This window comes from Bos javanicus, chromosome 9, assembly GCF_032452875.1.
Source record: "Bos javanicus breed banteng chromosome 9, ARS-OSU_banteng_1.0, whole genome shotgun sequence".
Lineage (NCBI taxonomy): Eukaryota > Metazoa > Chordata > Mammalia > Artiodactyla > Bovidae > Bos > Bos javanicus.
In genome coordinates, this window is record NC_083876.1 from 53,269,508 (window position 1) to 53,284,092 (window position 14,585).

The 14,585-nt window shown below is 39.1% G+C and overlaps 1 protein-coding gene and 1 non-coding gene across 4 annotated transcripts in view; one reads left to right on the forward strand and one right to left on the reverse strand.

The window, feature by feature from the left end:
• UFL1 (UFM1 specific ligase 1) overlaps positions 1 to 14,585 on the reverse strand; it is a 67,647-nt gene that overhangs the window by 26,772 nt on the left and 26,290 nt on the right. The window lies entirely within an intron of this gene.
• Positions 8,613 to 8,685, forward strand: TRNAG-UCC (transfer RNA glycine (anticodon UCC)). Its single transcript has one exon. It is a non-coding gene; the product is annotated as a tRNA-Gly (tRNA).

Below are 14,585 nucleotides of genomic sequence, written 5' to 3' on the forward strand. Positions count from 1 at the left end.
AGTAGCAGATTGGATGAAAAAAAAATAAGGGCCTACAATATGCTGCCTACAAAAGATCCACTTTAGGGGGCAAATGACACATATGGATTAAAAGTGAGGGGATGGATAAAACTATATCATGCAAATAGCAGTGGCAAGAAAGAGAGGCTAGCAATACTCATTTGAGGAAAAATAAACTTTGAAATAGAGACCATAAAAAAAGATAAACTAGGACACTATATAATGATGAAAGGATCAATACAAGAGGATATTACACTTGTTAACATATATACACCCAACATAGGAGCATCTGAATACATAAAGCAAATACTAACAGACATAAAGGGAGAAATTGATGGGAATACAATAACTGTAGCAAACTTTAGCACCATATTCACATCAATGGAGAGATCTTCCAGACAGAAAATCAATGACACACTACAACAGATTTAATTGATATTTTCAGGACACTGCATTAAAAAGATCCAAGAATACACATAGTTTCCAAGTGCACATGGAACATTCTCAAGGAGTGACCACAGATGAGGCTATAAAACAAACCTCAACAAATTGAAGAGGGTAGAAATTATTTCAAGTATCTTTTTTGACCACAACAGTATGAAACTAGAAATTGACCACAGAAACAGAAACAAGAAAAAAAAAACTATTAGTGGACACTACCCAACATGCTACTAAAAAAATAATGGGTCATGATGAAATCAAACAGGAACGCTGAAAATACCTCGGGATAACTGATAATGAAAGCACAACCATACAAAATCTCTGGGATGCAGCAAAAGCAATTCCCTTAGAGGGAAGTTCATAATGATACAGGCTGTCCTCCAAAAACAAGAAAAATATGAATTAAACAACCTAACCTAACACCTAAAAAAACTAGAAAAAGAAGAAAAAATAAAACCTACAATGAACAGAAGGAAGGAAATAATGAAGCTCATAGAAGGATAAATAAAAGAGTTAAAAAAAAATAGAAATAATCCAATGAAAAAATGGGCGGAATACTTAAGACATACATTCCATAAAAGACATATAGATGGCCAATAGGCACATGAAATAATGTTCAACATTGCTAATTATTACAGAACTATAAATCAAAATTACAATGAGGTATCACCTAGTACCAGTCAGAATGATCATCATCAAAGTCTACAAATAAATGCTGGAGAAGATGTAGAGAAAAAGGACCCCTCCAACACTGTTGGTAAGAATGTGAATCTGTTACAGGGACTATGGAGAACAATATGGAGGTTCCTTAAAAACCAAAAACAGAGCTACCATGTGATCCTGTAATTGCACTCCCGGGCATACAGCTAGACAAAACTATAATTTGAAAAAAACATGCATCCCAATATTCATTGCAGCACAGCAACCTAATGTCCATTTAGCAACCTAAATGTTCCGTGACATATGACTGGATAAAAAAGATGTGATACACCTCCCCCAACACACAGTGGGGGTATTACTCAGCCATAAGAAAAATGGTATTTTCTGCAGAAAATGAATGGAAGTAGAGACTATCATACTAACAGAAGTAAGCCATATAGCATATGATATTGCTTATATGTGAAATTTTAGAAAATGATATGAATAAACTTATTTACAAAACAGAAACTGACCCACAGGCATAGAAAACAAATTTAGTTACCCAAGGGGAAAATGGGGGGAGAAATACGGGAGGGATAAATGAAAATCTTGGGATTAATACATATACACTACTATATATAGGGCTTACCTGGTGGTTCAGATGGTAAAAAATCTGCCTGCAATCTGGAAGACCTTGGTTCAATTCCTGGGTGGGGAAGATCCCCTGGAGAAGGAAATGCCAACCCACTCTGGTAATCATGCCTAGGAAATCCCATGTACAGAGGAGCCTGGTGGGCTGTCATCCATGCAGTTGCAAGACTCAGACACAACTTAGTGACTAAACCACCACTGCTATACATAAACAGATAAACAAGAATCTACTGTATAGCATGGGCTTCCCCAGTGGCTCAGTTGGTAAAGAATCTGCCTGCAATGCAGGAGACAACCTGTAGTGCAGGAGATGCAGGTTCAATCCCTGGTCAGGAAGTTCCCCTGGAGACGGAAATGGCAACCCACTCTAGTGGAAAATCCCATGGACAGAGGAGTCTGGCAGCCTACAGTCCATGAGGTCACAAGAGGTGGACACGACTTAGTGATTAAACCGCCACCCAAGCCAGGCTTGTGAACCATGAACTTCCAGATGTTTAAGCTGGTTTTAGAAAAGGCAGAGGAACCAGAGGTCAAACTGCCAACATTCGCTGGATCATTGAAAAAGCAAGAAAGTTCCAGAAAAACATCTATTTCTGGTTTACTGACTATGCCAAAGCCTTTGACTGTGTGGATCACAATAAACTGTGGAAAATTCTGAAAGAGATGGGAATACTTCTGGGTGAACCAGAAGAACTTCCAGAGTTTCAGAAGAAACCTGTATCCAGGTCAGGAAGCAACAGTTAGAACTGGACATGGAACAACAGACTGGCTCCAAATAGGAAAAGGACTACATCAAGGCTGTATACTGTCACCCTGCTTATTTAACTTATATGCGGAGTACATCAAGAGAAACGCTGGACTGGAGGAAGCACAAGCTGGAATCAAGACTGGCAGGAGAAATATCAATAACCTAAGATATGCAGATGACACCAACCTTATGGCAGAAAGTGAAGAAGAACTAAAGAGCCTCTTGATGAAAGTGAAAGAGGAGAGTGAAAAAACTGGCTTAAAACTCAACATTCAGAAAACTAAGATCATGGCATCTGGTCCCATCACTTCATGGCAAATAGATGGGGAAACAGTGGAAACAGTGTGAGGCTTTATTTTTTGGGGGCTCCAATATCACTGCAGATGGTGACTGGCAGCCATGAAAAGACGCTTACTCCTTGGAAGGAAAGTTATGAGCAACCTAGACAGCATATTAAAAAGCAGAGACATTACTTTATCAACAAAGGTCCGTCTAGTAAAGGCTATGGTTTTTCTAATAGTGATGTATGGATATGAGAGTTGGACTATAAAGAAAGCTGAGTGCTGAAGAATTGATGCTTTTGAACTGTGGTGTTGGAGAAGACTCTTGAGAGTCCCTTAGACTGCAAGGAGATCCAACCAGTCCATCCTAAAGATCAGTCCTGGGTGTTCACTGGAAGGACTGATGTTAAAGCTGAAACTTCAATATTTGGCCACCTGATGCGAAGAACTGACTCATTTGAAAAGACCCTGATTCTGGGAAAGACTGAGGGTGGGAGAAGAAGGAGACAACAGAGGATGAGATGGTTGTATGGCATCACCAATTCAATGGACATGAGTTTGGGTAACCTCTACGAGTTGGTGATGGACAGGGAGGCCTGGCATGGGGTTGCAAAGAGTCAGACACGATTGAGTGACTGTGCTGAACTGAACCACTGTATAGCATAGGGAGTTGTACTCAATATTTTGTAATAATCTATAAGGAAAAAGAATCTGAAAAAGAACATATATACACACACATACACATATATAAATATAACTGAATCACGTTGTTGTACACCTGAAACACACTGTAAACTAACTATACTGCAATTTAAAAAAAAATAGAAAAAGAAAATCAATAAAACCAAGAGTTGGTTCTTTGAAAGGGTAAACAAAATCAGCAGACCTCTAGCCAGGCTCACCAAGAAGAAAAAGAGAGAACCAAATAAAACAAGAAATGAAAGAGAAGAAATAACAACCAATATCACAGAAATACACAATATCTGTTATAAGAGAATACTATGAGCAATTACATGCCATCAAATTAGACAACCCAGAAGAAATGGACAAGTTTCTAGAAATACACAGTCCACCAAAACTGAATTAAGCACAGATAATTTGAATAGGCTAATCACTTTAAGTGAAATAGCATCTGTAATAATAATAATGATAAAAAAAAACTCTCTGCAAACAAAAGTACAGGGCTGGATGGCTTCAATGAGGAATTCTACCAAGCATACATAGAACTTATAATGATCCTTCTCAAACTCTTCCAAAATACTGAAGAGGAGGAAATACTCCAAAAGTCATTCTATGAAGGTACCATCAGCCTGATACAAAAATCAGACAAAGATACACCTGAAAGTAGCACAACACTAGAAACAACTATACTTCAATTTAAAAACATAGAAAAAAAATCAGCCCACCAAAACTGAATCAAGAAGAACTACATAATTTGAACAGACCTATCCCTATAAGTAAAGTAGAATCGTTAATTTAAAAGCTTTCTACAACAAAAGTCCAGGACTTGATGGCTTCACAGGCAAATTCTACCAACCATACAAAGAATTATACTGATTCTTTTCAAAATATTCCAAAAGACTGAAGTGGAGGAAACACTCCCAAAGACATTCCATGAAGCCACAATCATCCTGATACCAAAACTAAACACACCATCAAAAGAAAAAAGAAAAGAAAATTACAGGTCAGTATGTTTGATGAATATAGATGCAAAAAATATCAACAAAATATTAGCAAACTGCATCAAACAACACATAAAAAAGATGATACACCATGACCAAGTGGAATCTACCCCAAGTTCACAAGAATGGTTCAACGTATGCAAATGAATGTGATAAACCATATAAAGAAAAGAATAGACAAAACCACATGATCTCAACAGATGCAGAAAAGCATCTGACAAACTTTCATTATAAGCAGATGACATGATACCATATATCACCAACCATTCATGATAAAAATTCTTACCAAAGTGGGTAAGACAGAACATATCTCAACATAATAAGAGCTATGTATGACAAATCCACAAATAAGGTAATAGTCAATGGTGAAAAGCTGAAAACCTTCCTAATAAAATTTTGGAACAAGACAAGCGTGCCCACTCTCACCGCTTCCGTTCAACAGAGTATCAGAAGTCCTAGCTGCAGGAATCAGACAAAAAAAAGCAATAAAAGGTATCCAAAATGGAAAGGAAGAGGTAAAATTTTCATTATAAGGAGATGACATGATACCATATATAAAAAACTCAAAAGATTCCAAGAGATGATTCTACGCATGGACATCACCAGATGGTCAATATTCTTTGCAGCCAAAGATGGGAGAAGCTCCATATAGTCAGTAAAAACAAGACTGGGAGCTGACTGTAGCTCAGATCATGAGCTCCTTATTGCAAAATTCAGGCTTAAACTGAAGAAAGTAGGGAAAACCACTAGGCCACGTATGACCTAAATCAAATACCTTATGATTATACAGTGGAGGTAAATAGTTTCAAGGGATTACATCTGGTAGACAGAGGTGCCAAAAGACTTACAGATGGAGGTTCATAACATTTTACAGGAAGAGGTGACCAAAACCATCCTAAAGAAAAAGAAATGCAAGAAGGCAAAATGGTTTTGAGTTGAGTAGGCTTTACAAATAGCTGAGAAAAGAAGCTAAAGGCAAGGGAGAAAGGGAAAGATATACCCAACTGAATGTGGAGTTTCAGAGAAGAGCAAGGAGAGACAAGACGGCCTTAAGTGAATAATGAAAAGAAAGAGGAAAACAACAGAATGGGAAAGACTAGAGATCTCTTCAAGAAAACTGGGCATATTAAGGGAACATTTCATGTAAAGATGGGCATGATAAAGGACAGAAACGGTAAGGACATAAGAGAAGCAGAAAAGATTAAGAAAAGATAGCAAGAATACACAGAAGAATTATACAAAAAAGTCTCAATGACCTGGATAACCATGACAGTGTGGTCACTCACTTAGGGCAAGACATTCTGGAGTGTGAAGTCAAGTGGGCCTTAGGAAGCATTACTATGAACAAAGCTAGTGGAGGTGATGGAATTCCAGCTGAACTATTTAAAAATCCTAAAAGATGATGATGTTAAATACTGCACTCTGTATGTCAGCAAAATTGGAAAACTCAGCAGTGGTCACAGGACTAGAAAAGGTCAGTTTTCATTCCAATCCCAAAGAGGGGCAATGACAGAAGACTATTCAAAGTACTGTACAATTGCGCAAGCTAATGCTGCATGTTAGGCTTTAGCAGATACGTGAACCAAGAATTTCCAGATGTACAAGCTGGTTTCAAAAAAGGTAAAGGAACCAGAGATCTCTCACCAACATTCATTGGATTAGAGAAAAAGCAAGAGAATTCCACAAAGACATATACTTCTGCTTCACTGACTACACTAAAGCCTTTGAGTGTGTGGATCCAACAAACTGTGGAGAACTCTTAAAGAGATAGAAACATCAGACCACTTTACTTGTCTCCTGAGAAACCTATATGCAGGTCAAGAAGCAATAGTTAGAAATGGACATGGAATAATGGACTGGTTCCAAATTGGGAAAGGGGTACGACAAGACTGTATATTGTCGCCCTGCTTATTTAACTTCTATGCTGAGTATATCATGTGAAATGCTGGACTAAATGAATTACAAGCTGGAATCCAGACTGCTGGGAGAAATATCAACAACCTCAGATATGTAGATGATGCCACTCTAATGGCAGAAAGTGAAGAGGAACTAAAGACCCTCTTGATGAGGGTGAAAGAAGAGAGTGAAAAAGCTGGCTTAACACTCAACATTCAGAAACTAAGATCATGGCATCCGGCCCCATCATTTCATGGCAAATAGAAACTAAAAGAGTCAAAATGGTGACAGATTTTCTTTTCTTGGGCTCCAAAATCACTGCAAATAAGCACTACAGCCATGAAATTCAAAGATGCTTGCTCCTTGGAAGGAAAGTTATGACAAACCTAGAAAGCATATTAAAAAGCAGAGACATCTCTTTGCCAACAAAGGTCTGTATAGGGAAGTCGCTCAGTTGTGTCCAACTCTTAGTGATCCCATGGACTGCAGCCTACCAGGCTCCGCCATCCATGGGATTTTCCAGGCAAGAGTACTGGAGTGGGGTGCCATTTCCTTCTCCAATAAATGAAAGTGAAAAGTGAAAGGGAAGTCGCTCAGTCGTGTCCAACTCTTAGCGACCCCATGGACTGCAGCTTACCAGGCTCTGCCATCCATGGGATTTCCAGGCAAGAGTACTGGAGTGGGGTGCCACTGCCTTCTCCAAAAGGTCTGTATAGTCAAAGCTATTATTTTCAGTAATCACATGTGGATTTGAGAGCTGGATCATAAAGAAGGCTGAGCACTGAAGAACTGATGCTTATGAATTATGGTGCTGGATAAGACTCTTGCAAATCCCCTGGACAGCAAGGAGATCAAACCAATCAATCCTAAGGGAAAGAAACTCTGAATATTAACTGGAAGGACTGTTGCTAAAGCTAAACCTCTAATACTTTAGCCTCCTGATGCAAAGAGGCCACTCATGGAAAAGATTTTGATGCTGGCAAAGAATGAAGGCAAAAGGAGGTAGGGGCGGCAGAGGATGAGATGATTGGATAGCATCACAAACTCAATGGACATGAATTTGGGCAAATTCCAGGAGATACTGAAGGAAGGACAGGGGAGCCTGGTATGCAGCACTCCACGGGGCTACAAAGAGTCAGACATGACTTAGTGACTGAACAACAACAAAAAACTTCACACAAAAACTACTGAAACTGATAAACGAATTAAGCAAGGTAGCATGATACAAGATTAACATATAGAAATCTGTTGCATTTCTTTTTTCTTTTTTTTTTTTTTTGACAGAAATGTCTTTGTTTATTTGAAAAAAATTTTTTTTTTTTAAACACTGATGAGGGCCCGAACTTTGACTTCTGGATGTTAGAAATTTTTTCCAACTTAATGAGGAACTAACAATTGTGCTGTCACTGTTTTCCACGTTGTCACTAAGATCTTAAGGCTTTTAGTGATTTCTCTGATGTACTTTTAGTCAGATGTTTATCATCATTACCTTTTATCCTTACATGGGCTTTGGAGAAAGACAGACCTGAGTTTGAATCCTATGCTGCTGCTGCTAAGTCGCTTCAGTCGTGTCTGACTCTGTGCGACCCCATAGACGGCAGCCCACCAGGCTCCCCCGTCCCTGGGATTCTCCAGGCAAGAACACTGGGGTGGGTTGCCATTTCCTTCTCCAATGAATGAAAGGAAAAGTGAAAGTGAAGTCACTCAGTAGCGACCCCATGGACTGCAGCCTTCCAGGCTCCTCTGTCCATGGGATTTTCCAGGCGAGAGTACTGGAGCATTTCTTTATACTAATAATAAAAGGTGTCAGAAACAGAAAGTAAAAAAAGCAATCCTTTTTAAAATTGCATCAAAAAATACTTAGGAATAAACCTCATCAAAGAGGTGAAACACCTACATGCTCAGACGTACAAAACATTAACAAAGGAAACTGAAGATGATGCAAACAAATGGAAAGGTATCTCATGCTTTTGGACTGGAAGAGTTAATATTGCTAAAATGACCATAGTACCCAAAGCAATCTACAGATTTAATGTGATCTGTATCAAATTACTCATGACATTTTTCACAGGACCAGAAAAATCCTAAAATGTATATGAAACCATAAAAGACCCAGAATTGCCAAAGCAATCCTGAGGAAAAGGAACAAAAGCAGGAAGCTCAACCCTCCCAGACTTCAGATAATATTTTAAAGCTACATTAATCAAAACAGCATGGTATTGGCACAAAAACAGACATCTAGATCAATGGAATAGAAAAGAAAGCCCAAGGAATTCCCTGGTGGTCCAGTGGTTAGGACTCTGCATTTCCATTGCTGATGGCACAGGTTCAATCCCTGATCAGGGAATTAATATCCTGCAAGCCACATGGCAAAAAAAAAAAAAAAGCCTCAAAACAAAATACAGAGAGAGCTTAGAATAAACCCACTACCCATGGTCAATTTATCTTTGACAAATGAGGCAAGAATATACACAGAGAAGAGTCTCTTCAGGAAGTGGTATCTGGAAAGCTGGAGAGCCATATGTAAATCAATGAAATCAGAACACTCCCTCACACTGTACACACACAAAAAAACTCAAAATGGCTTAAAGACTTAAAATGTAGGACATGACACCATAAAACGCCTAGAAGAGAAGACAGGCAAAATATTATCTGACATAAACTGTAGCAATGTTTTTCTTAGGTCAGCCTCCTAAGGCAACAGAAATAAAAGCAAAAATAAACAAATGGGACCTATTCAAACTTTTAAGTTTTTACACAGCAAAGAAAACCATAAACAAAATAAAAGGACAGCCTACATATTGGGAGAAAATATCTGCAAATGATGTGACCAACAAGGGATTAATCTCCAAAATATACAAACAGCTTACATATCTCAATTAAAAAAACCAAAAACCGAATCAAAAAACGTGCAGAAGACCCAAATAGACATTTCTCCAAAAAAGACATAGAGACGGCCAATACGCACATGAAAAGATGCTCAATGTAACTAGAGAAATGCAAATTAAAACTTCAATAAGGTATCACCCTCATATGGGTCAGAATAGCCAACATCAAATAATAAATACTGGAGAGGATATGGAGAAAAGGGAACCCTCCTACACTTTTCATGGGAATGTAAATTGGTAAAGCCACTATGGAAAACAGTATGGAGGCTCCTTAAAAAACTAAAAATAAAGTTGCCATATGATTCAGCAATCCTGTTTCTGGGTATATAAACCAGTCAAAACTATGATTCAAAAAGATGTATGCACCCAATGATCGAAGCAGCACTATTTACAACAGGTAAGAGATGAAGCAACCTAAGTGTCCATCAACAGAGGAATGGATAAAAACGTGGTACATATATACAATGGATTACTACCCAGCCATAAAAAAAGGATAAAATACTGCCATTTGCAGCAATATGGATAGACCTAGAGATTATCATACTAAGTGAAGTTAAGTCAAACACAGAAAAACAGATATCATATAGTATCATTTGGATGTGAAATCTAAAACATGGTACAAATGCTCTTATTTATGGAGAAGGCTATGGCACCCCACTCAAGTACTCTTGCCTGGAAAATCCCATGGACGGAGGAGTCTAGTGGGCTGCAGTCCATGGGGTCACTAAGAGTCGGACACAACTGAGTGACTTCACTTTCACTTTTCACTTTCATGCATTGGAGAAGGAAATGGCAACCCACTCCAGCGTTCTTGCTTGGAGAATCCCAGGGATGGGGGAGCCTGGTGGGCTGCCATCTATGGGGTCGCACAGAGTCAGACACGACTGAAGCGACTTAGCAACAGCAGCAGCAGCTCTTATTTAAAAAACAGAAACAGACTCAGACACAGAAAACAAAGGAGAAAAGGGGTAGGAGAGGGATAAATTAGAAGTTCTGGATTAGGAGACACTAATTACTATAGATAAATAAGGTTCTACTGTATAGCGCAGGGAACTATATTCAATACCCTGTAATAAACTATAATGGAAAAGAACATGAAAAATATATACATATATATGTACACCTGAATTACATGCTTTACACAAGAAATGAACACAATACTGTAAATTAACTTAAAAAAAAAAAAAACTGCACCACACTTTATATCCTTAAGCAGAATTATGCTACTGAAATACCAGGTAATTGATCTGTCTTCCTATTCCAAGATCAATTTCCTTTCCAACCAAAATTTAACTTCAGATTTAGTGATTTTGATCCTGGGTGTTCGTTGAAGGATTGATGTTGAAGCTGAAACTCCAATACTTGGGCCACCTGATGCGAAGAGCTGACTCATTTGAAAAAACCCTAATGCTGGGAAAGATTGAGGGCAGGAGGAGAAGGGGATGACAGAAGATGAGATGGTTGGATGGCATCACTGACTCAATGGACATGGGTTTAGGTAGACTCTGGCAGTTGGTGATGGACAGGGAGGCCTGGCGTGCTGCAGTTCATGGGGTCGCAAAGCGTTGGACATGATTGAGCAACTGAACTGAACTTAGTGATCTTGACTATCTGCCCTGCCCTTTATTATATATTAAGTTTTTGTTTATTCTATTCTTTCTGTCTGAGAGACTGTCCTTACCTGGGAAGTCACTGAATCTTATATGATTGTATTTTTGAAGAAAAACGAGATCATACACAAACTGAAAGGAAACTGGAATGCTGTATTCCAGTTAAGAAATTTGACTGGTAGAGATCCACTTTAATTAATCTCTTTTGTTTATCAATATTTTCTGTAATGACTACACATATTTTTTAAAACAGCTTGAATGAGATATATAAAACTTACATATAAATCTAACCAATTCTAAATATAGAATTCAATGACCTCAATAAATTAATAGAGCTGAGCAACCAACACCACAATCCAGTTTTAGAAGGTTTCCATTACCCAAAAAGTTTCTTCCTAGATGTCTGCAGTTAATTCCTGTTGCCACTTGTAACCCAGAGAACCACTGACTGGATTTCTGCCTCTACAAATGTGCCTTTTTAGAGATTTCTCATAAATGGAGTCAATATGTGTCTCATGCATTTGGCTTCCTTTGAGTGAGTGAGTGAAGTTGCTCAGTCATGTCTGACTCTTTGTGACCCCGTGGACTGTAGCCTACCAGGCTTCTCCATCCATGGGATTCTCCAGGCAAGAACACTGGAGTGGGTTACCATTTCTTTCTCCAGGGGATCTTCCCGACCCAGGGATTGAACCTGGGTCTCCTGCACTGGAGGCAGACGCTTTAACCTCTGAGCCACCTGGCTTCCTTTACTTAGCATGTCTTTGAGGTTCATGAATAATAAAGCAGAGATCAGCATTCATTCCTTTTTACTGCGAAAGAGTATTCTGGTATATGGATATACCACATTTTGTAGTTTGTATCCATTATCAGTTGATGGACACTTGGATTATTTCCAGTTTGGGGCTATTATGACTAAGGCTGCTATGAAGATTTGCTTTCATGTCTTTGTGTGGAGATATGCTTTAATTTCTTTTGGATAGATTCTTGTGAATGCTTTTCTTTTATAATAATTATAATTTAAGTAAATCATTAAAAAAAAATCCAGATTTTTTTCTGACTCCAATTCTTTTCTTCCCTATTTATTTTAAGCCAATTATACCAGTTCTCTAGTTTAGGTTTAGTCTGTATTTTTGTTCTTATGCACTAGCCAGAGACTCTTGCAGGACACAAACAAAACTCTGTGCTTACCAGGATCCAGGGAAAGAAAGGAGCAGTAACCACCACATGAGACTGAGCCAGACCTGCATCAGTGTTTGAGGATCTATTGGAGAGGCATGGGTCAGCAGTGACCTGCCATGGGGACAGGGACACTGTTGCCAGCAGTCCTAGGAGGTGCGGCTTGTTGGCATAAATCCTCTTGGAGGAGGTTGTCATTAGGCCTAACAGAGACTATACCCCTTCCACAGAGAATGCAAGACTCCAGGACTGGGCCACCTCAGGCCAAACTACAGGGAGGGAGCATAGACTCACACATTAGCAGATAATTGGATTAAACATTTACTGAGCTCGGACCTGCCCACCAAAGTGAAACTGAGTTTTCCCCACAGCCAGTCTCTCCCAGCAGGAAGCTTGCACTAGCCTCTTATTCTCACCCATAAGTGGGCAGAGAGAATGAAAACCACAATTACAGAAAGCTAACCATATGATCACATGGATCACAGGCTTGTGTAACTCAATAAAACTGTGAGTCATGCCATGTAGGGCCACCCAAAATGGATGGGTCATGGTGGAGAGTCCTGACAAAATGCAGTCCACTGGAGGAGGGAATGGCAAACTACTTCAGCATTTTTGCCTTGAGAACCCCATGAACGGCATGAAAAGGCAAACAGATATGACACTGAAAGATGAACTACCCAGCTCAATATGCTACTGGAGAAGAGCGGGGAAATGCTCTGGAAAGAATGAAGAGGCTGAGTCAATGTGGAAATGACGCCCAGTTGTGGTTGTATCTGGTGGTGAAAGTAAAGTCCGAAGCTGTAAGGAATAGTACTTATTGTGTAGGAACCTAGAATGTTAGGTCCATGAATCAGGGTGGTCAAATTGGAAATTGGAAGTGGTCAAACAGGAGATGGCAAGAGTGAACATCGACATTTTAGGAATCAGTGAACTAAAATGGATGGAAACGGGCGAATTTAATTCAGATTACCATTATATCTATTACCGCAGGCAAGAATCCTTAGAAGAAATGGAGTAGGCTTCATAGTCAACAAGAGTCTGAAATGTAGTACAAGGGTGCAATCTCAAATACAACAGAATGATCTCCGTTTGTTTCCAAGGCAAACCATTCAACATCATAGTAATTCAAGTTTATGCCCCAACCACTAATGCTGAAGAAGATGAAGAATGGTTCTGTGAAGACCTACAAGACCTTCTAGAACTAACATCAAAAACAGATGTCTTTTCCATAATAGGGTATTAGAATCCAAAAGTAGGAAGTCAAGGGATAACCTGGAGTAACAGGCAAATTCGGCCTTGGAGTACAAAATGAAGCACGGCAAATGCTAACAGTTTTGCCAAAAGAACGCACTGGTCATAGCAAACACCCTCTTCCAACAACACAAGAGATGACTCTAGACATGGATCATCAGATGTTCCATACTGAAATCAGGTTGATAATATTCTTTGCAGCTGAAGATACAGAATCTGTATACTCTCAACAAAATCAAGACCAGGAGCTGACCGTGACTCAGATCTTGAACTCCTTATTGCAAAATTCAGACTTAAATAGAAAAAAGTAGGGAAAACCACTAGGCCCTCAGGTATGACTTAAACCAAATCCCCTACGATTTTACAGTAGAGATAACAGATTCAAGGCATTAGATCTGATAGAGTGCCTGAAACACTGTAGACAGAGGTTTATAACACTGTACAAGAGATGGTGACAAAACCATCCCCAAGAAGAAATGCAAAAGGCAAAACGGTTGTTTGAGGAGGCCTTACAAATAGCTAAGAAAAGAAGAGAAGCAAAAGACAAAGGAGAAATGAAAGATATACCCATTTGAATGCAGAGTTCCAAAGAATAGCAAGGAGAGATAAGAAAGCCTTCCTCAGTGATCAGTGCAAAGAAATAGAGGAAAATAATAGAATGGGAAAGATTAGAGATCTCCTCAAGAAAATCAGAGATACCAAGGGAACATTTCATGCAAAGATGGGCTCAATAAAGGACAGAAATGATATGGACCTAACAGAAGCAGAAGATAGTAAGAAGTTGCAAGAATACACAGAAGATACAAAAAAGATCTTCATGACCCAGATAACTACGATCATGTGATCACTCACCTAGAGCCAGACATTCTGGAATGTGAAGTCAAGCTGTCCTTAGGAAGCATCACTACGAGCAAAGCTAGTGGAGGTGATGGAATTCCAGTTGAGCTATTTCAAATCCTAAAAGATGATGCTGTGAAAGTGCTGCATTCAATATGCCAGCATATTTGGAAAAATCAGCAGTGGCCACAGGACTGGAAAAGGTCAGTTTTCATTCCAAACCCAAAGAAAGGTAATGCCAAAGAATGTTCAAACTACTGCACAATTGCACTCTTTCACATGCTAACAAGGTAATGCTCAAAATCCTTCAAGTGAGGCTTCAACAGTATGTGAACCAAGAACTTCCAGATGTTCAAGCTGGATTTAGAAAAGGCAGGGGAACCAGAGGTCAAATTGCAAACCACCACTCAACCATAGACAAGTGAAGGGAATCCAGAAAAACATCAACATCTGCTTCACTGATGATGCTAAAATCTTGACTACGT